Below are 24,127 nucleotides of genomic sequence, written 5' to 3' on the forward strand. Positions count from 1 at the left end.
AAGGTGCCGAACCACTGCGCTAATTTAATACCGAATGCACCTTTGCGACTCCTCAAACATTCTACTGGCTATGATCAAACTTGAAATTGCCATATCGAATTAAATATGAATCTACCGTACGCCAGACCTACAGGGATATTTTTAATTAAATCTATATTTAAATTAAATAAAGTCAACCCTTTATGAGCATAATGATACTTGTTACTCCCCGGATGCTTACCGGTTCCTGTGACCGCCCATTACTGAATTAAATTGAAGGTGTCTGGTGACGTTTCAACACTTGTACCATTAGGGCCATTGTGTCCTAACTTTGTGACGTAAGAAACGTATAAAAAACTCCTTTCATGGAGCGCACTTGAGCGATTCTTATCTCACCTTGACAAGGCCGAAGGGTTTCCTTTTTAGCTCACAATAACCTATTTATATAGCGGCGTTTCACATGGGGAGAAGAATACGTTGAACTTTGCTCATGAATGTATTATTATTGGGTTTGACGAACTTGATAAATATGTTGATGCTAATATGAGTAATATTTTTATATTTTAGAAAGAAACGCGCTGCCTCTGACGCAATATGTTTTGATTACACATTATAATAAGTATTTTTAAGTTGCGCTTAATTTTAAGTAAATTATTTTAAACATATTTTATAAATTCAAAATATATGTTTAATCCAGAATTTTTACACACAATAAACTGGCCAGAATTTACAGCAATGCAATTATTATTTGGCATAATAATTTTAACAGCATATTTAATTTAATCGATTTACGAGTAATATGTTTAGTAACAGTTCTTTTTTTATTTAAAATAATAATAACAATATGCTTAAAAAAATGTTTATTTTATATAAGTGTAAAAAATATTGAATGTAAATTATTCGTATAGGTATCCTTCTCCCTTTCTTAAGCATGCAAGGTCGTTAGCAAAACGATTCCTTCCTGTCTTTGACACGGAAAATAACCTGTTCTTTAAGCAGAAGCTTAATGACGTCACATAACGTGACGTGTTTTGATCAATTTTTAACGATGCAAATTTAACCATAAAATTATCTACGTGTGATTTATTTCTAAAGAAACTGTTGATTCGAAAATAATGCGGTCATTATATAAATACATTTATTAACAACCCTATGCGGGTTCTTCGAAGACCGATTTAATAGGTTTTTTTGTTATATAGGACAACAATGTGGCCATTTAAGGAACTGTTTATAACAAGTGGTGGCTACTTATATGAAGAATATGGGCGTATTTTCAAGACTGTAATGATGTATATGGGTCGCTTATATATTATTTGCTATTAAGCATTTGAAGGAATGAATTATTTCCATTTAATTACCATGGGTGACATTTCAAGTCGATTTTTTCATATTGATTTACAATAGAAGACAAATTTGTTGCGAACAGATTATTGATCTTTCAAAGAAGAAAATCACTTCCTGAATGTGCGGGCATGGGGGACCATTCATCTTTGTACTCGCAATTTATTGATAATTAGATCACTCGAGATGATATCCCAGGTGGTAAGCGTGCTCTTATTGATTCATTTGTGGATATACATAGCAACAATAACTAGTGCTTTGATATATATATATAAACATATATTCAAATCATATTGTGTCAAATTTGTTGGATGTTCTTCTTAGAAGAAAAAAATTGCACATGGCGCAAGCTGCAAACCGCTGAGGACATCTTGCACTTTGATTTGTTAACGTCAAAGGTGTTCGATCTTATTTTTTGTATATTCTTCTTCGCGTACCTCTTATGCCTATTCAGAAGTATTACATGTTTGCGTTTTTTGTATTTTCAGAAATACCTGCGCAATAATAACGCATAAATGACTAATACGGGCAAGAAAAAAGGTAATCAAAAGCTTGTCGCCTTCATATATAATAGTATTTATATATGTACACATGCATTAAAATACATTCATATGCTTGTAGATACTCTAGGTGACGTGAGCTTATTATGATTTGTATTTAATATCTATCAAGAGTAAAAATCAACATTATAACAATGGTCTTATGTAAAACAAGATCAATCACAGTTAAATATTAGGGACACGGTCAATTGGGCGACGGCGATTGGGCGACGGTCAAATGGGCGATTCAAAATGGGCGACGGACAAATGGGCGATGGTCTTTTGGGCGACGGTCTTTTGGGCGATAGAATAATAATGCATTACAAATAAATGTGATGTAAATCATGATCTTATAATTAATTAAATAATTAACATAATTTAATACATATTAACAAAAATATATATATATATATATATATATGTATATTATATATATACGTACATACGAAAATATAAGTAATATTTTTTAGAATAGAATTAAAAGATGAAAACATTATTTGGTCTAAACAAAATATAATATACCTACATAAGATATAGTATGTATATATTTACTTATCATTTGTGCTTATTTAATCATAAAATATCACTTTAACAGTGATTTTTTTTATTCAAAAATTTTAGAGAGTTACCCGATATCATAAAACACTTAAAACACACGGCTTAAGTCGGTAATTTTATTATAAGTATACTACCTGATAAATGTTTATAGTAGGCCCTTACGCGAATTTTTTTTATGTTTTGAGCCTTGGAAACTACTCTGAGAACAAACCTTTGGAATTTCCAAAAATCGCATATTTTACAGTTATCTATTTTAAATTAGATAGGATAGTTATATAATAATATAATAACACAGAACTAACGCTGATAAGTGTTTATCATGGATTTTGCCCTTTACGCGATTTTTTTATGTTTTGAGACTTATAAATTAGTGTGAGAACAATCTTTTGGAATTTCCAAAATCGCATATTTTACCGTTATCTATTTTAAACTGAATAGGGTAGTTATATATATAAATATAAAAACCTAGAACTAGCGCTGATAAATGTTTATCGTGGGTTTTGCCCTTAACGCGAATTTTTTTTATGTTTTGCGCCTTGGAAATTAGTGTGAGAATAAACTTTGCGAATTCACAAAAATCGCATATTTTACAGTTATCTATTTAAAACTAGATAGGGTAGTTATATATAAATATAAAAACCCATAACTAGCGCTCAGTATACTTTTGAATTTTCACTGAAAATGTTCGCAAAAAGTTTCGTTGCGTCTTTGAAAATTATTTTTGTCGTGGTTTTTGTCACTTTGCCACAGTGTCATTGTGTCATTGTGTTTTTGGTAAAAAATTCAGTACAGCAAAAAAATAAGTATGTGTCTTTTTATTCACATGTGGGTTATATTTTATGTGCTATTTATAGATAATTGGTTTTTATAGATCATTGTTGAGAACGACTAATTTGAGTTACCACAGTTTATATTTTTCATAAATGGATAATTCAGGCATAGTCAAAAAGACAAGGAAAAATATGTTTTTAATGGATATCTTAATAAAAAGAACAGACCAAAGAATTTTTATAAAAGTTTTGAGGTACAATAGAAAAAATATCATAGAATATTTACATGGTATTGTATATAATTATAATATGAGTTAATAATTTGAAAATAAAATTGTTTTTAGCATTTAATATACTTTTTCGTTTTAATGTATATTTTATTAATATTTACAATAAAGCAAAGCGTGCAAGTTTTTTCTGTCGCCCATATGACCGTCGCCCAAATAACCATCGCCCAATTGACCGTCGCCCAATTGACCGGAATCGCCCATTTGTCCGTCGCCCAATTGTCGCGTACCGAAATATTATTCATAACTACGCGTCTTACGTAGTCGTAAAAAATGGACAGAAGTAGGCTCTATAGTTATCAATTCAGTTAAAATGAAAATTTTACGAACGATTGATCAAGCCTTAAATAAATACATATTTAATATGTAGATATTATCATCAATATAATTAAATAAAAATAGTATTTCATCAATACAAAGCTTTCAAAAAATTAAGATAACTAACAAGATCTTATTTTTAAAAAAACTGTCGTAGTTAAATTATATTTATAAATTAATATGCATAATTGAATTTTTATAAAAATATATTTTGATAATTAATAAATTTAATCTTAAAAACATTTTTATGATAAATCGAATTTGTAACATAATTTTAATTAATAAAATATCATAATATATTATATGCCATGACTCATAATTATTCATTTTAATCTTTCAAAATCATAAAAAATGTCTCTTCACCTCTCAAGATACCGAAAGTATAATTTTTAAACTAAACCCTTTTATTCTCTTCCTCATGGTCTTTCGAATAGCTAGTTTTAAGCAGTATATACTCAATCAATAATTGCCAGTCTGTTTATCTCAGTTTGCTGTTCAAAATATTAAAAATATTTTTCTTCAAAACCCTTATGGAAAACTCATAGTTTCTTTGCCGTTCCTCTATTTAACGATCCATTTTTTACCTGTACATATTTTTTCAGTTCCTGTATATATCATTACTGATATTTTATTGTATGCAGAAAAAGCTCATATATATATAATATCAATAATATATTCACATTAAATACATAAGGCGAAAATGAAACGTTATCGAATAATAAAAACGATGTTGACTTTTGCTCAAATGTGTAACCCTATATTGAATAGACGATTTTTTTCGCTGTGGTCAGTTCATAACGTTTGCATATGTAGATGTATGGTTGCACAGTATTGGCAGACCGGCAGACAGACGAGTCTAGAATGAGGGGTTGCAAGTGCACCACCACCCCCTGACTTGTACAACCAATCAATTAAAAAACGACTCTTTTTATACTTTATCGGACATTTGATTTATTTTATATTTTATAAAAGAAGTATAAATTATACATATGTATATACACATATATCTTTGAAACATATTTGATATTTAATTATAATAATAATTATTATCTTATATGGAACATATGAAATTGTTGTTATATTAGTTTGACTTTTTTATGTGGTTTCGGTCGATTTGGTGAGATATAAAAATTGCGCACGAATCCTTTTTTATGTAACGCATCCACTGATTAACTAACCCTCTCGCGACCCACCCCCGCGTGTACCCCACATAGCCTACCCACGCGGGAACGGCTATTTTATGCGTTCTCCCGCCCGCCGCCTCACACCAGAGCGGTCCAGTGCCGCCATTCCATGCCAAATCGCCCCTCTAATTCCGGCCCTGGCGGAACATCGGAAAAGTTATCGCGACCCGGTGCCAATGTTTCATGAATTTCGCATCGAGGCCGGCTTCAGTTTTTCATCGGACACCGTCCGCGCTAAAACAAACCCCCCTCAAAATTCGCCACCATATATGCATATACCTTCATGAATATTTCAGCGTCTGAAAATTCGCACCCCCAACCGCGGCACCGGCTTTTTGAAACGTGTGTGCGTTTTTGGCGCCTCGTTGCTTATTCATCACAAGTGCGTTGCAGCCTTGTCAGCTACAATTTGAATTGCGTCGACTTCGAAGTAAAGCCGATTAAGTGACAATAGCCAAACCAATTGTAATTTACTAATGCGATATGACGTCAAGTCATTCTATAAGTTAAACTTAATTAAATTCCAAATATTTTTCAACTGTATGAATTCGTAGAATAATATTGTATGCATTTATTATGAAAATCTGTACCTTTAAGCGATTGCAGGCCTGGAAGTGCAAGTGCAAAATTAGTATATCACTATCAGGTTTTCTACTATACTTTTGAATAAAGATGTAATTATGTAATTTTGCTCCTATGCTATAAAAATCATACATCGCTAAAAAAGCGATTGACAACTTCACTGTCGCTGAAAGCAATTATGAAAACGTCTAAAAATAACTGTGTATGTAAAAAATAATAAATAAAAGCTTAAATATCCTACTATATCTTGAATGTTTATTTATAATAAAAAAAATTTGCTAATGTTGACGATATATAAAAATAATAAAAGAGTTAAACACAGTGAAATTATATTAAATACGTATTTAATACACAATATTTCTCTAATAAATAAAATAGTAGTTAAATAAAACTTTACTTAAAAAAATATTCCTAAGCTCTTCATTTTCATTATTGAAATTATAAGGAACATATTTCTTTGGCAAACATTTGATATCAAATATATTTCGTATGTGTGTCTAAATCTGGTTTATAATTCATAAATCCGACATTCAAGATTTAAACTGGAATGTATAATACACCGTAACACATAATGATGTTTAGAAAAATCTCTTACATTAAATACAAATATCTTTGATTTTTATTAAAACTATAGTTTCCCCTAAAGACTATTACAACAATATTGTTTTACAGAACTCTTTATTTTTTTATGGTAACAATTTTTTGGTAAATAATATTTTATATGTATGTATTTTGGAACAATATTTGCTAATTATTTTAATTCTATTTTGCAACATAATGGACAAATATTATTGACTGAAACATAGTACAGAGTATACAGAGTACCATAATGTAACATAATTCCTATCATTATGCTGCGTAATTTAAATCCACCAAAGATTCTTATTCACTAGTTATAATGGTCCCAAACCAATTGCAACTAAGTAACTTAAGTTAGATAAATATTTTACTATATAGAACATTAAAATAAATGAATATGTTTTACAATACGCAGCAACCATTGCCTCCATGAAATGGAGAGAGAGCGTCAAACACTCGGGTATAAATTTGGAGTCTAAGCCTTAATTCATTAAACATATCACGGATTATCAGTTCTAGATGCTTTCTGCCACTGCGGTCCTAAAATCGATATTTAGCAGAAGGAGCCGATCAACAAAAAAATACTATAAAAACAGCCAATTACACTGGTAATAACATACCCTTGCTTGGTGTGGAGTAACACTAATAAAGCGAAAAAATATTATATAAAAAACCTTTTTAAACTAGCTTTAAAAATTGTATTGTAGATTTTTAACACCAGCAATTAACGAAAATTTAAAAATACTATAAAAAATATTACGCAAGACCATATTAATAAATTTAAAAAATTCTAGAATAAATTTAAAAAATGTTAGTATTAAAATAAAAATTTGCCATGGGTATAGTTAAGTAACAAGAACAGTCGTTATTGCGACCATAATTTATTTGAGAGGTGAATGCTTCTGTCATTTTTAATCTTATGCCGCATTATCTCGAGCGGAACACTTATAAAAAAAATCTTAAAAGTACGTTCCTATTAGTGGTAAATGATAAATGTAGCTGGAAACAAATCATTAACGAAACCCCTAAGTTTATATTAGTGTTTAATTATAAATATATTTGAAAACAAACCGGTAACGAAACCTGGTACTAAATCTAATGTAAATGTAGAAAAGATATTAAAAATAATAATATAAGTAAATTATAATGTAAATATTAGCAACATCTTAATAATGTATAAGTTACGATATACTATTAGTGTTGAATGATTGTGAAAGAAACCTGGAACGAAATCTAAGTAACTAAATAGTAAAAATATTAGTAATAATAAATTATTGTGATACATACAATAACATTTTTTATTAAAAATGTAAATATTTATAAGCCCGTCTCTTGGACACGGTAAACTTTGACTTTTTCCACGATGAAAAGTTTCGATTCGGAGAGAAGTTTTAGCAAGAAAATATTTTTTAATCCTGTATTTAAAGAAGTGCCCTTTATAATGAAGATATTTAATTGACCGCAAGCCTTTAAAGGGATTTTGCTTATAATAGGAAGAATTAATAAACAAATATTTTAATTGAACAAGAACGTTGCGTTTATACAATACGTCTCAAAATTAAAAATTGAAGTTAGATAGTATATTCATTAAAAACATGTAAATTTAGCTATTTAAAAATAATTTAATATAAGATGATGTGCATCTGTACGGTTGAGTAATATAAAGTTATTTGTACACCTTAATTGCCATAAATAGATCACGCATCATATGCGATAACATAATTTCATGCCGTATTCAAAAACGAGTCCCAATCCTGGAATTGTAGCGGCGACATAGAGATTCTGGATAAGCCTAGCTCGGAGCGATCTCCCGTTCGGCCGCCGGATTGCAACGGAAGTGTGGGTTGGGGGTGGTCTGCGGGTGGCCGTGAAGGGGTTGCATCGCCACCCTCGCAGGCCTAAGGGTAGGGCCAGCCGGGGGTGGCTTGGACGTCCGTCCGTTCACTTTATTCGTTAATATATACCTTCGTTATAGGCGGCCCGCCGCCGCTACTTCGGTGTACGAATGCATATATAGTTATCAACGAATGTTCTCCATAGCTGCTGCACTGGTCAGATCTGATCCAGTGCGGCTTTATGAAAATACGTCGACTACAGTTGAATCGAATAAAACTGACATTTCACTAGTGCGCGTATTCAGCTGACAATTATAGCGATGTTAGCCAAATTATTTCAGACGTGGTTGCTTAGAAGAAGAGTTATTAAATTGGTCATGGTTACTCTACAGAGGGGTATCAAACGAAAGCATTAATATATCACAGAATAATATTTTTTTTTTTGTAATAATTGTATTAAATCGGCAAAGTTTTATGCATCGATTTTTATAGCAAAAAGCGTATATATTAAATCAATTTGTATCAATATATATTGTTGGAGCATTTATTAGTATCCTGATAGTAGAATCTACTTTATTGCATACTTTGTTCTTACGATACGATAAAATCGATAATAGAATCAAAAAACTTTCTCACGAGAATCGTATTCCATAAATATTTCTCACCGCGCTGATGGGAAATGTCCGTTTTTCTGCGGATGCACTCTACACACAATCAGCAATGCTAGGAATAACTAACTGGCAACCCTCCATTTTTGCAGACAGACCTGCCAGACATCAACTTTGCCTATTCGTTCGTCGCCGGAATTCCGCTTAGGCCTTGTTGAACTTTACCGTTTCGCAACATGTCACTAATCGGAATCCTTAATCAATCTGTAATTTCTGATGTCTGATGTTTTTCTGTTGTCAATCTGACTTTTCATTGAAACTTTTTATTTAACTGACAATCTTGACGATCGTATGTCATATTCAGCGACTACTATATCCATGAACCTAAACACATTAAATAATTAGATATGGACCTTCAATAAAGCATGATACTTGCAAGGTAAAAAGTTAACGTTTGTAAACTGTCGAATCACTTCCGCCATTAAACTTTCTATAGTCACTTTAAAAAAAGACGTCCAAAGACGTCTTCAATACAACAATGCTTCCTCAAGAAAACTTTCAACAATGCACCCCTATGTTGCTAATGAAAGTTCTAAGGGTAAAACGCTTCATCGGTCTTCGAATAGTTGCTTACTCACTGCATATGGCTAATTGAAAATTTTAAGTTTGCGATTTATATACCTATTCCTAAATTAATCAGTAAAATATATACATATAATATTGACAAATATACTTGATTATTTAATTACAAAGCAAATAAATTAAATATTGCAATAATGTTTATAAATTTAATGAAATACGATGATGATGATGCATCTTATTATTTAGTTCCGGATTATCTGTGACGCTAGCCATATGCACTTTTGTTATAAGATTCATTATTATATAATATATAAAAAAAAACGATTGGGAAGCATGTATATACAGAAGAAGCGCGATTTTGGCGTCATGATAATTTAAAATAGTCCAAGTTTTCTAATAAACGAGGGATCATTTCGCAATGGCGTGTCTATCTTGATAGATATGTTTCTCAAACTTTTTATATTTATATAAAACACTATTTCATAAAATTTATATAATAAAAATATTTTATTTTATATGATACGCAATTTGTCAAAATTAGTATAATATATTTATACTAGCTTTTAAATAATCTATAATAAATATTTTAATAAAAACATGGATGTTATTTAAAATTATGATATTAAAAAATATTATACTCGAATATCTATCCTTGAACTTTAAACTTTAAAGCATAATTCGACATTAAAAATAATATTATTTTATTTTATGTTATTCACACGCTAATTTTGCATCGATAGATATTTTAGTTTAATATTTTAAAACTAATTAGAATTTTTTAAACATTTATAAAAAATTGCTATTTTTTTTAAGAAAAGTTTAAAGAATATTTTGTCAGGAATATTTAAATTTTTAGATATTTACTGATTATTATTTACCGATTATTTTAAATCTACTAAGTTTTTTTTCAATATTAACCAAAAAAACTGCTTAAGGAAAATCTCTACAATATTTTGGCAGTTAATATCCCAATGTTTTGTATCTCATTCTAAATTGTGATATTCTCATTTGATCTCATTCTTTTTAAGTTTAATGTATTAATAATTTTGTAGGTTAATATTTGTTAATTGCGTTTTTATGATTGCTTGTGGTACAAGATAATACATTAATAAAATATATTCCTGGCGATTTTTTTTATAATTATAGCAAAAATAAAATTTTCGATTAGTATAAACAATTATTTTCATACGATTTGCAAGTATTTATATTATTTAAATGACAGGATTCGTCGCGAGTAAAACTCACGATTCAATATTTCGGCAATGACGCACCTGCCATTATCACGAATTTTCTAAGTTCTAACCACGATTAATCCCGGCATTTATATTTATCTACAATAAAAAATTCAAAAAGTTATTCCATTTCTAAAATTAACATTTTTTCTAAATACGTATAATACATGCCTATATTTGATTTCTGGAATTAAACTTGACTACGTTTTTGCGACAATTCTATTAACTGATATACATATGTGTGAAATTATTTACTTATTTTAAATATTGCATAATTTAGCATGAGTTTTTTTTAATTATATGTATCTATATAATATTTATTATTTAATTTATTTAATAGTCAAGCAATTAAAAAAAATTGCAAAACAAAAATTTATTTTAGTTTTAAATGGAAAATAAAACATTGAGAAGCTTCAATGCAAACAATTACTGAGCAATTTGAAGAAGAAATCGCATTCCTCGTAGCGTGTTTAAGTTAAACCGTTTAAATTGAAGATACAGTTACAAATCCTTACATACAACACGTATACATACACTAATCGAAAATATATTTGCACGACATATTTCGTTTAATTTCATTATATAGGTACATTTGTACGATCATTGATCACCAAAAATTTCCGTTTCCGTATACTGATTGTTAAACCCGATCCCATTGACCGCATGACAATACACACAAATACGATTTAAACCCTTACGAGTATCGATGGCCAATGTGGGAACTTCCTTTTCGTTGTGCTTCAACTGAGTCCCGGAGAAAAACAACATTGTCTTCGGCGTATGAATGGAAGTCGTAGTAATGTGCCCATATACATAACAACAATTTTCTCCTCGTTAAGTGTGATTATAATGTGCGAAGGGTGTGTTGACACACAATACGGGGAAGAAGGAAGGAAGCGGACAATAACAAAAGTGTGGGAAGTCTTCGAACGCTGCTGTGAGAAAGTTTTGTGTGTGTGAAAGATTCCGATAAGTGTTAAATTCCACGGTAGAGAAGGGTTAAATTATCCCTTTCGCTCGATAAGTTTTACATCGTTAATCATTGTGTTATGAAACATATATACATAAGCTTTACAACTTAGCGAAATCTTATAGTTCCGTGACATATTTGGTATTGAAATGCAATTTTTATAAATTATTTATCTTTACAGGTAACATTTGATTTTTTCGAATAAAATTCATTTGATTCCCTTAATAAAAAAATACTTAATTTTAATATTTCATTGCAAATTATTAAAAACTGTAAAACTGTATTTTGGTGAATAATATGAATCGTTCGCATCTTGTTTTTATTCTTGATCTATTAAATACTCAAAGATCATCGTAAACTATTTAGGCTTTTGTTTATTCCTTACGCTAAGTATGTAATCTTATTGATTGACTATTTTACTTTTACAAGTTTCATTCATAACCACTGATTGTAAGTACATGGAAAGTAGCATCGTACTACGTATCCGCCACGGTGGCATGAGGCATGACTATGAATGGAGCACGCATACTTACCTGATTGTGGTGTCATTCACCGCTACGTACCGATCGTCGACCACCCTCATCAATGGAGTATATCTCCTCATTCTCCTCGTATCTGGTCGACCTTCCAATCTGACGACGAGGGAAGGAAGCAAGGGTGATGGGCACGCGCCACTCCTCTCTCTCTCTCGCTCATCTTCATCACATCCGTTTCCTTTAGAGTGCGCCACCATGGAAGCCACTTGACCGTGAAACCTGCACATACAGACCATATACCACCATAAAATTAATTAACAATACTGTGAACAATATCCGCAAATAAAAGTAGATATCACATCCGGTTGTCTTTTTGAATTTACATCTACAAAACTAAAAGCAAGAATTAAGCTATTCAACATTTTTAATAGTTTTAAGCGTTAATTGGGCAACTAAATTTTTTTTCACCATTCTATACCATAAGAGTATGTATATAAACTGCCAGAAAAGAAAATGTTCGTAATTTTAAATTTTAAAAAACGCAAGTAAAAAATCAAAGTGATGCTTAAAAAGTAACATATGATTATATTTTTAACTTATGTATAACACAGCTCTGGGAATTGTATGTATATACATTTTAACTTTTTTAGATACATATAATAGTTTATATAAGATATATTTATTTATAGACTTTTCAGTGTATTTTTATTTTCAGCACTGACTATTTGATATATTTATTTAAAAAAATCTATGTTTTATATATTATTTTATATAAAATATACATTAATTTTTGATGATATGAAAATAAACTGAAATGAAATAATAACATGAAGTATCTATTTTCCTTATTCTTTTTTCCCCATTTTTTTTTATAAATCATACATATAATATATATTAAAATTGTATGTATGATATAAGATAAATCCTTTCTCCTTTTATAATAAAATAATTTTTTTATAAAATATTTCTTACAAAGATCATTAATGGTTATTACATTTTATTGTAAAATTAGACAAATATTTTAAATTTTTAAGCAAATGCTTGAAAACTATTATATAATCACAGCCATTTTTCAACATTTAATATACAAAATTATCACATTTTAATAAAATTTGAACCGATTCTAAGACTATTTTATCGAGTTTAATTACTATAATTTAAAGAAAAATAAATTTAATTGCTTATAAATTATTAAAATTATAATATATAAATAAATTATATATTAAATTCATACTACTATTAAAGTATAAAAAATAGATAAAATGTAAACCGTATATAAAGATTTTTATAATATTAAAATTTATTGAGAATTCACATTAAGAGATACTACTACATATATCTAATCATTTAAAACATATTAGTGATTGTGTCACATACCCGTTTAAATTGTAATAAAAATGGATTTGAGACTAATCGAAAAATTTAGAATTTTTAAATACACAATAATAAAAGTAATATAATTTTTTACCTATTTGCTACACCTAATCCTAAGCTGCTGCTCCACGTAGTGTTTTATTTTCGTAGCGCGTCCCAACTATATACCATTTGTTCGCGTAGACTCCCGCGTAGTCCTAAAAAGACAGCTCTTTGTCTTCTAAATATAATAACTCTGTATATAATCGGTTTATTTTGTGTGTAAATAAAAATAAGAATCAAAAGTAGTCTGTGCTTCCTGTGGGATAATATGACTTAGACAAAAGAGACAAAGACCTTTGCGGTTACTCGAGTACTGTCTGAGACCTTTTGAAGGGAGATTCACTGCTACGAAAGTATATTTTATAAACGTTAATTCTCTAATTAAAAATATAATGTTTTTTCCATTTATACGAGGCGAACCCGTTGACATCGATACCTTTCTTAATCTTGAGTGCACACACTTCCTCTAAAAAGATATTCAACTCTCTTTCCATTGTCCACTTCGTGGTCTACGTACGCTGAAAGGATATAACGAAGACTTGCGGTTTAGATACGTATGCTTTCTTCTCACGCAATTGTTTTCAATGAAGTCGCGTCTAATGTAGACTCTTATTAGATGGATTGAGCAATTCGTATGCTGTATCAAATCATAATATGAGGACGCGCCACTTAAAGTGATATCCTTGTCATGTCACGGTTTCGTCAAGAGCGATTCCCTCCCACGATGATAGGGTCACGTGCTCGCTGCACTGAAAGGAACTCAAACGACAATGCAGTTTTTTTTACTTAACATTGTAATTAAATACTTTCGTGATTAATTACTGATAGATTGTAGATAATTTGCGTCTCAAGGGGGTCAACTCTGTATGGGGAAGATCGAAAATTACACATGAAAGTGAGGCAAGGCGAGAGAGTGAAAGCTTGTGACAAAAGACGGCGAGAGTGAAAGTTCTATGCGACACAATATGTACCTACGTGTCGACACGTGCTTACACTGAGAGGTGGTGATGGTGTCCCTGAAGCACTTGCTCCTCAAAATATAGGGTGGCTATAAAGTTAGTTATTGCTTACAAGGCTAGTTTATAATAAACTGTAAAAATATATATTATTGCATTTTAAACAGTATTTCGCAACCATTTTACACGGAGCACTAATGCAAAAGTAAATAATATTAATTAAATTGTACGATCTGAATCTCGATTAATTTATAAAAATATTAATTATTCATATACCTATTACTTTCATGAGGATCTTCATTATCGGGGTAATAGTGAATTGATACCCTTAAGTGCTTAACAACTATGTTTGAAACGTATTTCCTTCTTACTATCCCAAAGAGACATTTTTTGAACGCATCAATCTTATTCCTCAATTTAAAAATATTTGTAAAAATGCCAAGAGAGAAATATTAAAATCATTAAGAAGCCTAATATGTCTACTATATATATATACAAGTTTAGCCATTCATTCATTGAGTACCAAAGGCTCTAACAGGGCCGAATTTTCGCTCTCTTAGAAATTATTTTATTTCTTCACTCAGTTTAAAAAATTGCGAGAGAAATAATTTCTCATATCCAGCTCACTTTTGCGATTTTACTATTTCGATTCCATACTCTCTCACAGTGTTGTGAAGTGTAATTTTAATCCTTCATCGCTGCGTTTAGTTCAGTTAAAAGCTATTTTGCAGCTAGGTGCTCTTTGTGGATGAGCAACAGCTTAAATTTTTGCAACTATACTCCGACGCATTTCTTTGAGTCCAAGCCATGCGCATTAGTCAAGGCAAGAAATAAGTTAATCTCTAAAGTTTTAGATTTCAAAATAATATCTCAAAAATCATAATAAAATAGTATGGTTACTGACTTCGGTTACGTATGGTTACTTTTCGGTGTCACTACTTTTATTGAAAGAATGTTAAAAGATCTTGTTTTTTTTTTATTCATTTCGAAGAGATTAAAAATGTTCAAATCAAAGACACAAGAAATAGTTGCGAAATAATACAGTGTTAAAAAACGAAAAGTTCACCTGCTTGTGTACAGATTTTACAGAATTTCTTAAATTTTTTTAACATAAATGGACGCTAAATATTTGCGGATAACCGATTGTAAAACACTGTTTTAAATCATCGATAGCAGCAATCGCATTTAATTGTAGCTCTATAAGTATTTATACATCCGTATTTAAAATATAAAGTAAGAAAATATCTCAGAACCAACAAGTTCCACCTGTGAAATGCAACAATCCAATTTGCAGCTATATTTACTTACTTTACCTTATATAAAAATAATATGAGAAAAATTAAAAAGCAAATATAAATTTAATAATAAAATAAAAATAAATCTTACCAGTAAATAGCAAACTTTTTTTTAGCAATACGCAGATCAGTCAGTAGATTTAGGCAATACATAAATTAAATATTGATTTACATAAGATAACTTATGTCGTTAATGGAATGAGGATACGCGAATATTTTTCAACAGGCACATATTAATTTATAAACATAACACTCTTCCAAAGCTTGCTTTTAAAATCGCTGTCCATAAACTAATATTATCTTTCTTCAGTTTAGCATTAGATATTTTTGGCATATTTTTTAAATATAGACTCATACATTTTTTTGAAACTTTAAATTCTAACTGAAAAATATGAATCTTGCATTCCTAAAGAAAAGGCAATTTCTTCAAGCCCAATAAGATTTAATATGAATCTAACAGCACTGATTATTTATTGTATAATATTGTTTAGTTATTGTATAATATATAAACTTAAAAATACACATTTTATATATGTAAATAATTATTTGACAATATTAGTATACATTTACTCTAATATAAACAAAATCCGTCCCGCTAGTGTCCTATGTAATGATAATGCTTTGATTTGGTAAATGTTTTATTGTATCTTCTTGCAAATTAATGTATATAATATATTATTCACGTACAGTATCCAGTTTGGCTTGCTATGCTTAGTAGAAAAATAAATATTTTTTAGGCTTATCGCAAATATTTTTTTCTACAAGCTCTTAAACGATAATTCACATTATTTAAATTATGATTTACTATTGTACATGTACTAGAATTTGCCAGTTACATGTATTAATATATATTTTTCCATTCTGTATTTTTATTAATATATACACATACTTTCATTGTATACAATATGTATTTATGCAAGGTTCGTTTAAAGCAATTAAAAAAGCCGCAGAACACGGAGACCCATCTTACATCATGAAAAGTAATACTTCATCCGGCGCACATTTATGATGTTCTCAGTCTGGGGTGGGATTTTCTTTACAAAGGACAACCCTTTCGTGTCTTCAACGAATTTTTTGAAATTTTCCCCGCTTTCATTTTGAGCTTTTGTGTGCGGCGGTGGATGGGGCCCGAATATAAATAACAGCGCGAAATAATTATAATTAACCGACAACGACTCGCGTATTATATAGTAGATAGACGAGTTAGAAAAAATAAAAACAAGTTTGCGTAGTAGATTTGTATGCCATAAATGATTGATTAATATAGTGAGTGTTTATCAAACTTTTTTAGGAACGGCCTCAATCTCATCCACAAATGGTCGACGTGTTTGTGCCGGCTCCGGCTGAAGACAATCGTTATTGTAACGACACTAGCATGCATGCTACGAAAAGGTTTGTCTTCCATGGTTTAAAAAAATAAACCTATTAAAAAAAGATTCTGAATTTCTGATGCCTTGAGAGAGAGTGAATGTGTGTGCATGTGTGAGTGAGCTAGGGAGATTACTCTTATATATCACGACGACCGACAATCATACGCGCACTTTTTTAAATGCACAAGTGCATAGGCATTCATAACAACACACACTTTGGGGAGAAAGTCTACAAAAGTACCTGTCTTATAAAGGAGAAATGGGAGAAGGAGGTGAAAAAGGACTCTTTGTCTTTCTTATGGGTATGTTGTGCAAAAAAGGGTTCTTTGGAAATGTATCTTTAAGAGGGTGAGCGTATAGAAGTGAGCGCCTCTTTTATACGTTCTTTTCCGCCGTCTGTCGCCTGAGCTTACGTTTAGATTTCATCATACAACGATTTGTATGTATATGTATATATGACTGTCGTTATAAATAATTAACGAACTGTGAGACCAATCGAAATACTAAATTATAATGATTTTTACTGGATCTTCCCTTTTGAGCACTTAGTATGCATCGACATGCCCTTGGGAGCGCTTTCAACGAGATCTGTTAATGAGAACGGCCAAAGTGATTCACATTTACGAGTATAAGAACGTAACTATATTTTAAATAGTTGTTATAATGACTCTTGAGATTCTAGAATATATGCATTGATACGAATTTTTGTAAATATTTAATTAATTAATTTTTTATTCATATATGTTTCTTTCTCATTTCCTCCAAAATATAGTGCAATTTTCATTTGAGTATATATAGCATATACGTACTTTATCAGTGATATTAAATATTGATTCTTTAAAAATATAATACAAATAGGAAATGAACGAGAAGTAGTTAATGAATGTTTAACGGTGGTTCTTAAACTTTACTTATAAAAGATCTTACGATCCACTCTTCCATGGTTCCAGTCTAAACTTTCATTTTTAAAACTTTAATAAAATAACACTAAATTCTTCATACAATTTTCTTTTCGTTACATTTATAAAGTTTACAATTTAGTGGTGATTTTATTCTTAAAGGAATAGATTTTCATCAAGCTTCTGGAATAATACATAAATAGTGGTTCTCAGATAATAAATTATTATTTAAATTACATAATCATGAATGAGCGTTTGTTGCATTAACTTTAATCAGTACTTTCATTCAAACATTTTATGTAATTTTCTTAAGTTCCTACATAAATCAAAAATGTATAACGTCACATAATAATGACACTTAATAGGAGTTTTGAAGGTGATAGTTATTTTATTGATTAATTTCACTGTACTTTCATTTTAAAATATATCGATAAAAATATATACTTCTTAATATAACAATGGTTCACCTGATTTATTTAAAACTTTAAATACACTAAATCAATATAAGAATAATCTTAAATGCTTTCGAATGAAAGAGCTTTATATTAAATTATTTTTAAAAAATCTGCAGAGCAGAACCGGAATCTTTCAACACAATGAACGGTCCATAATGCGCCTCGCCAGAAAAAAAATGTGTAACACTTAAAAATAATTAATTTATTATTTTTTATTCTCATTTAACCCCTTCGTCGCGGCACAGATTCAAGTCGTCAATCTAGTTTAATGGTCGGGGTAGCCTTGGCGCATAGGGGTGGCAGACGGTGCATCTTACCTCCCACGGCTTTCTTGCGGACCTGCCCCAACCGGCGGGTAGGCCTACCGGGAACGTCGAAGGGGTGAAAATATGTGGGATGGGGTGGTTAATCCCCGTCGGGGGTAAAAAAGCGCTCTTCAAGTTGAATATTCAGATTTAATATAGTCATAATCACAATGATCATCATTCTGTAGTGTATAAAAAAATATATATTTTCATTTATTATTTACGGTTTATTGTGTGAAAATTTTATTCAAAATTATACGTTTGATATTATCATGCATATGTGAAAGATTTGATTTTGCTTGATAAGCAAAAGTGAAGTTCTATAATATATTTATAAATCATAATATTTTGGAATTTTTTTTTTTTTTTATATAATCACCATTGAGTAATGGTGATTATATAAAATTATAATGCATTAGTAATGTTTCTATTTTTCGACACCCAACGCATTAAATCAAAATACTATCAAAATGATTTTTTTCTAAATTATTTGAATGATTTAGATAGTGCTGACGAATAATCTTTCACTCATGAATTTTACTTCTTTCTGTTTTGGATACGCAAAACCACTTTATCCCATCGTAACATAGTACAATAAATTTTAGCAGTAGTTCTTTCGCACAGAATAATTTAATTTAATTGAAACAGACATTATTACGAGTGCTGCGTCACACACGTCTAACAGAAATGGCATTGTTGTAAACACCAGTAAAAAATGGCTCACATCTAATTAATATCACACATAACTAAAAAAATTTTTAGTAGCACAGATTATAACAAAAATATTTTAGTAATAAATAAAGTAAATTTTTGTAATAAGCAATATTAGATTTTTTTTAAATATTTGAGAAAAGGTTGACATGTAATACTATATTATTCTTACGACACAAAATTTTTCAGTGAGGAATTAAAAGTCAGTCAAATTTATACAATACTCAAAGGATTTATTAAATAAGAAATTACCTTAGATTTGAGGCTTACGAATTATTTTCACATACATAATAGATTTTAACTTAATTATCAGATTTTATTATAATGAATATGTTTCAAACAAGTTATTTATTAAAAATGCAAAATCCACGTATGTGTGATTTAATAATATTAGTTTTTTTAGTATTTATAAATTCATTGACGTCTTAAAAATGCATTCATTCTCATCATGACAAAATGTTGGAAAACGCTGCCACGAAGTCAGTGAAGTAGGGTGGCTCAGCTAAGAGAAAAACCTCGCTAACTGGTTTCAGCACTGCGTATTGATTTTAGTTTGCATAGAATAGACCCCCGATGCTTACTTAGAGGTTTTTTATTACGGCCTACCTTTTATTACGAATGCTGACTTGAGCCTCAGAGCTTTCGCGAGACGAGGAAAGCTCCTGATGGCAATGCCTCTCAGATATTTTTTTATTAGTATAAATTTAATAAATATTCTTGAATTCCTTCATTGACTAGACAATACTTATAAATTGATATAAATAATTTTGAGTTCAATAATCTGTGTATATATATATATATAAATAAATGCGATTGATATATTTAATGTCATATGTACAATCTTATTATTATAAATATTTAGTAATTTAAAAACATATTTATTTCGATTTATATGGTGTGTATATAATGAATGCATCTCGCTCCTTTGGTTTCTATGAAGTGAAAGGAAAGTTTCGTATTAAATATCAACAAAATATGCATGTAAATGAAATGTTTTAATGACGTCATTATCATACGACTACTTTTATGTGGTTCGTCGTCACCTTCCCTTTTCTGGGCCTCGGCTCGTTGAGTTTTCTTCATTAAAACGCGTTAACGACGCCCGAAACAAATATTCCACCTTTTTCTTCTGCCGTGAATTAAAACCTCCTTCAGCTGGCAGCCGTCGTCCCAAGTCATTTCCATCTGAGGTTATTTAATGCAGACGGATGACTGCATTCCCCCACACCATCGTCCATCTCTCCGCAAAGGCGGCAGCTCCTCCTTCGCATCATTCCTCGCTCTTCTCCTTCCCAGAGTCGCCTTTTTCCACCTACAGCCACCGACGTTTGCTTCACTCGTTCCTTCCTCCTTTTTATAGGGTTATATGACTGCTTAAGGGTGAAACTTCAACTTCCTGTGTATCGCGATGGAGCCGAACGTAACGATGTAAAAATTATTTCTCAGACACTTGCGCCACTATGGCGCACAAATACATTAAGAAGATGACACCCATATAAATATTTCATTGCTCATTTTTAATTCCGTTTTTATAGCAATTTATTGTTTTATACCGTGCATCATTTATATTTTCGCATTGTACACTAAATTTATTTGGACTTTTACTTACACTTTTAGTTAAAACTTTAAATGAAAAAATATCATGAAAATTTGTTTATTAAGTGCAAGTATTATGACCAAAAATATGCAGAATTTTACATATTATTTGTTTCAAAACAAATACATATTTATCATAAATTATTTTAAAATTAAATAGAGACCTTAGCAAAATAACACTTAAATACTTAAACTATGTTTATATAATCATTAGCGATATTACAAATTTTAAAAATATAATCACAGTATCGATTACAGGAAAGAATTTTTTTTAGAACCGGAAAAATCCATTTTAATATCTAAAATTTAAAAAAGTAAGATAAAAATGTTATTATAACGTAAGATATTAATTGCACTTGACAAAATTACCTTATTAAAAAAATAAATTCAGTACATACATATGTTTAATAATATTTTTATATACGTAATTAAAAAAAAATTCTCAGTATCTCATATTGCTAATGATCGTTCTAAGTAGTTGATTTGTACTTTGAAAATAAAATATTATTAATGTTTTGGTCTATACTTTGGATATAAATTACATATACCTACATCTTATTACTATAACAGTAGAAATATTGATTATATGAAAATCAGAAAATCAACATTGCATTAATATCGATAAATTGTTAATTAAAATATGACTTGTTTCTTAAAGTACAACATAAATAATTTTTAAAATAATTTATATAATAACTTTAAATTTAAATTGGTCTTTAAGATTTTTATCAAAATCAAGACACAAACACACGTGTATCACACATTAAACACGTACACATTATACACCACCTTCGTCTGCTTCTCAACTCGTTCCTTCAGCGCAGGGTAAAAAATACTCAAGCACACACAAACATAGCATCAAACCAACCCTCTTTGGAAACCCTTCCTTATTTTCCTTTCCAACAACTTACCCCTTTCTCTCATGAGACATGACGACTCCGCGGTCGAAGAGCTTACAATTTTTGCTGAAAGTTTTTCACATACTTTTTTATAAATAAAAAATCATAATATATATATTTTACAATAAATATTAAAAAAAAATCATCCACAATTTATCCTTATATGCAATTCAATTAGTATTACCAGATAATACTATTTACATATATTTGTGATACTATATTATATATGTAAAACTGATATATATCAATATTTATTATGGTATCTGATGTATCTGACCTCTTACGATCGCGGACATGGCATGATGATATTTGCCGACAGACGTCGAAGGGGATGGGATGGGGACGCCGCCCCTCGTGGGCCCCCCGAGGGCGACTCCCCGAGACGAGCGAATCCTTATCTGAACCGTACTACTCAAATACTTGACACGGTTGTACCGAGCGCGTGCATTATGCGTACTCTTGGGGGAATGTCAGACGGAATTGTACGACAGAGTTCAAATGTCCAGAAAATGCACTTTGGCACCTTGGCGCCATTGTCAATTAAAGAATTCTCATTAAAATTATAGAAATGTTCTTGCGAATATTGATAGATAGGCGAGGGAGTTACGATTAGATACCAAAGAAAGTGATATTTATAATATTTTTTTTTTAGAAGGACGTAATACTTTAATTTGGACTTAGAAGGAAAAGGTAGAAGGACATATTTATATAAATATTAATGGATAGTTGTTCTTCGAATCATATGTCGTTACTGTTTGATGTAATGTTATATCCGGAATAAGATTCAAATGAGTTCATTATTTCATCGCTGTAACTGTAAAGTTAACTCTATTGTTGACAGTTCAACTAACTGGACGCAATCGGTGAAATCTGTATTGATGTCGCGAACGAGTAACAGTTCTAATGTCATTACGAATAGCGGTTAATTTATACGTATTTCAAAAAAATAATCACCAGAAAAAATTAAAAATATATAAGCATATAAAAAAAATATTAAATGGTTTAGGAAATCGTTAGCTTATATTTATATATGCTTCAGTAATTTGATTGTCTGTTACAGATAAATGTATTAAAGTTGTATTATTATGACATTAAAAATTGGTATTAGAATAGCGTCAATTAAAGTCAATAGTAGAATTTTTTTTTATAAATAATGGAAAAACTAATAAAATAAATATTTTTTATGCAGCAAGAGTTTAGTGCCTTTATACAGAGTTGTCCCCATATTTCCCATACATAATACGTTCAAGTCTAACTTTTGAATCGTCACTGCAAACTGGCCATCCGGATATAAGTGCGGATATACTGAGGGTACATACAAAGCACATTTTTGTACTAATATACCCGACGTTTGCACCGTACATAGGTATAATATTTGTACATGCAGTAGGCGCATCGTGCCCCACTCGGCTAGTAAACGTCCAGTTTTATTTTTTAGCTTCTATTTGGAATTCTCTTAATGAATACGTAACTACCGGCCACGTTTTACAGATCTACATCCGTAGATATACACTATATATATACACCTACATATATATTTGTATTGAAAAGTTTTAACAATGCGTAGATTTTGTCTAGAATTCAATCAACTATATAAAAGTATATTTTTATTTAATCACGCATCGGATCAAAAAAGTGCACGTAGCTAATAGCTCTTCTGTCTTTTATATTTTAAAACCGCAAAGCAGGCTACTCATACAACTTTGCGGAAATACGATGAAGCAACTAACTCTTCATCAGGACTCAGGACGAATGGAAAACCGGTAGAAGGCCGACCCCGGTGCATTAAAAACGGACGTTCACTCTCCTTTTGTTTGTCAGGAAAGTTAAAAGGCTTGAAATCATCGGCCGGCCTCTCCCTCTCATCTTCTAATTATTTGTATTCAACTTGCGAATGCCTCCCCCGTACTACCACTGTACATTCAGAACTTCAAGTTGTGTATAATATATAATTTATATATATAAATATATACCAGAAATATATATTTTTGGGGATTATATTTGGGTCAGTCGTGTGAAGAGTTATTTATTTATTTAAATTAAATAAAGACCATTGTGACTTAACAGGTTACCCCAATGCGTCACGATGCTAAAAAATAAACAATACATTGTATTATTACGATGCACACAAAAAAATATAAAAATAATATATTGTAAGAAAAACAAAAAAAAATATAAAATATTAAAATTATATGATACGAACTGGACCAGCTCCTCGTAGCTGATATTAAAATTAAATAAATGTGCAATGCCAGCATATTAAGGAGCCGGATGGCAAAAACCATAGGCGAGTTGTCTAGTACGGGCGTCCTGGCTCTAACGGACATCAGAAGTGGACACGATCATGATTGTCGAAGGCGAACCAAAAACTGAAATTTTTTGAAA

The 24,127-nt window shown here is 30.4% G+C and overlaps 1 protein-coding gene and 1 long non-coding RNA gene across 5 annotated transcripts in view; one reads left to right on the top strand and one right to left on the bottom strand.

The window, feature by feature from the left end:
• Positions 1-13,345, bottom strand: part of LOC148232033 (uncharacterized) — a 33,647-nt gene extending 20,302 nt beyond the window's left edge. Inside the window, exons 1-2 of the long non-coding RNA XR_015810651.1 lie at positions 13,309-13,345; positions 11,928-12,119 (exon numbers count right to left, since the gene is read on the bottom strand). This is a non-coding gene — a long non-coding RNA (uncharacterized LOC148232033). The remainder of the gene's footprint in view (positions 1-11,927; positions 12,120-13,308) is intronic.
• The window catches only part of LOC148232030 (homeobox protein prospero-like), a 127,371-nt gene that overhangs the window by 61,833 nt on the left and 41,411 nt on the right, over positions 1-24,127 (top strand). The gene's annotated exons all lie outside the window — the stretch shown is intronic.

This window comes from Plectrocnemia conspersa, unplaced genomic scaffold (assembly GCF_051122295.1).
Source record: "Plectrocnemia conspersa isolate PC_06_02 unplaced genomic scaffold, ASM5112229v1 ptg000009l, whole genome shotgun sequence".
NCBI lineage: Eukaryota > Metazoa > Arthropoda > Insecta > Trichoptera > Polycentropodidae > Plectrocnemia > Plectrocnemia conspersa.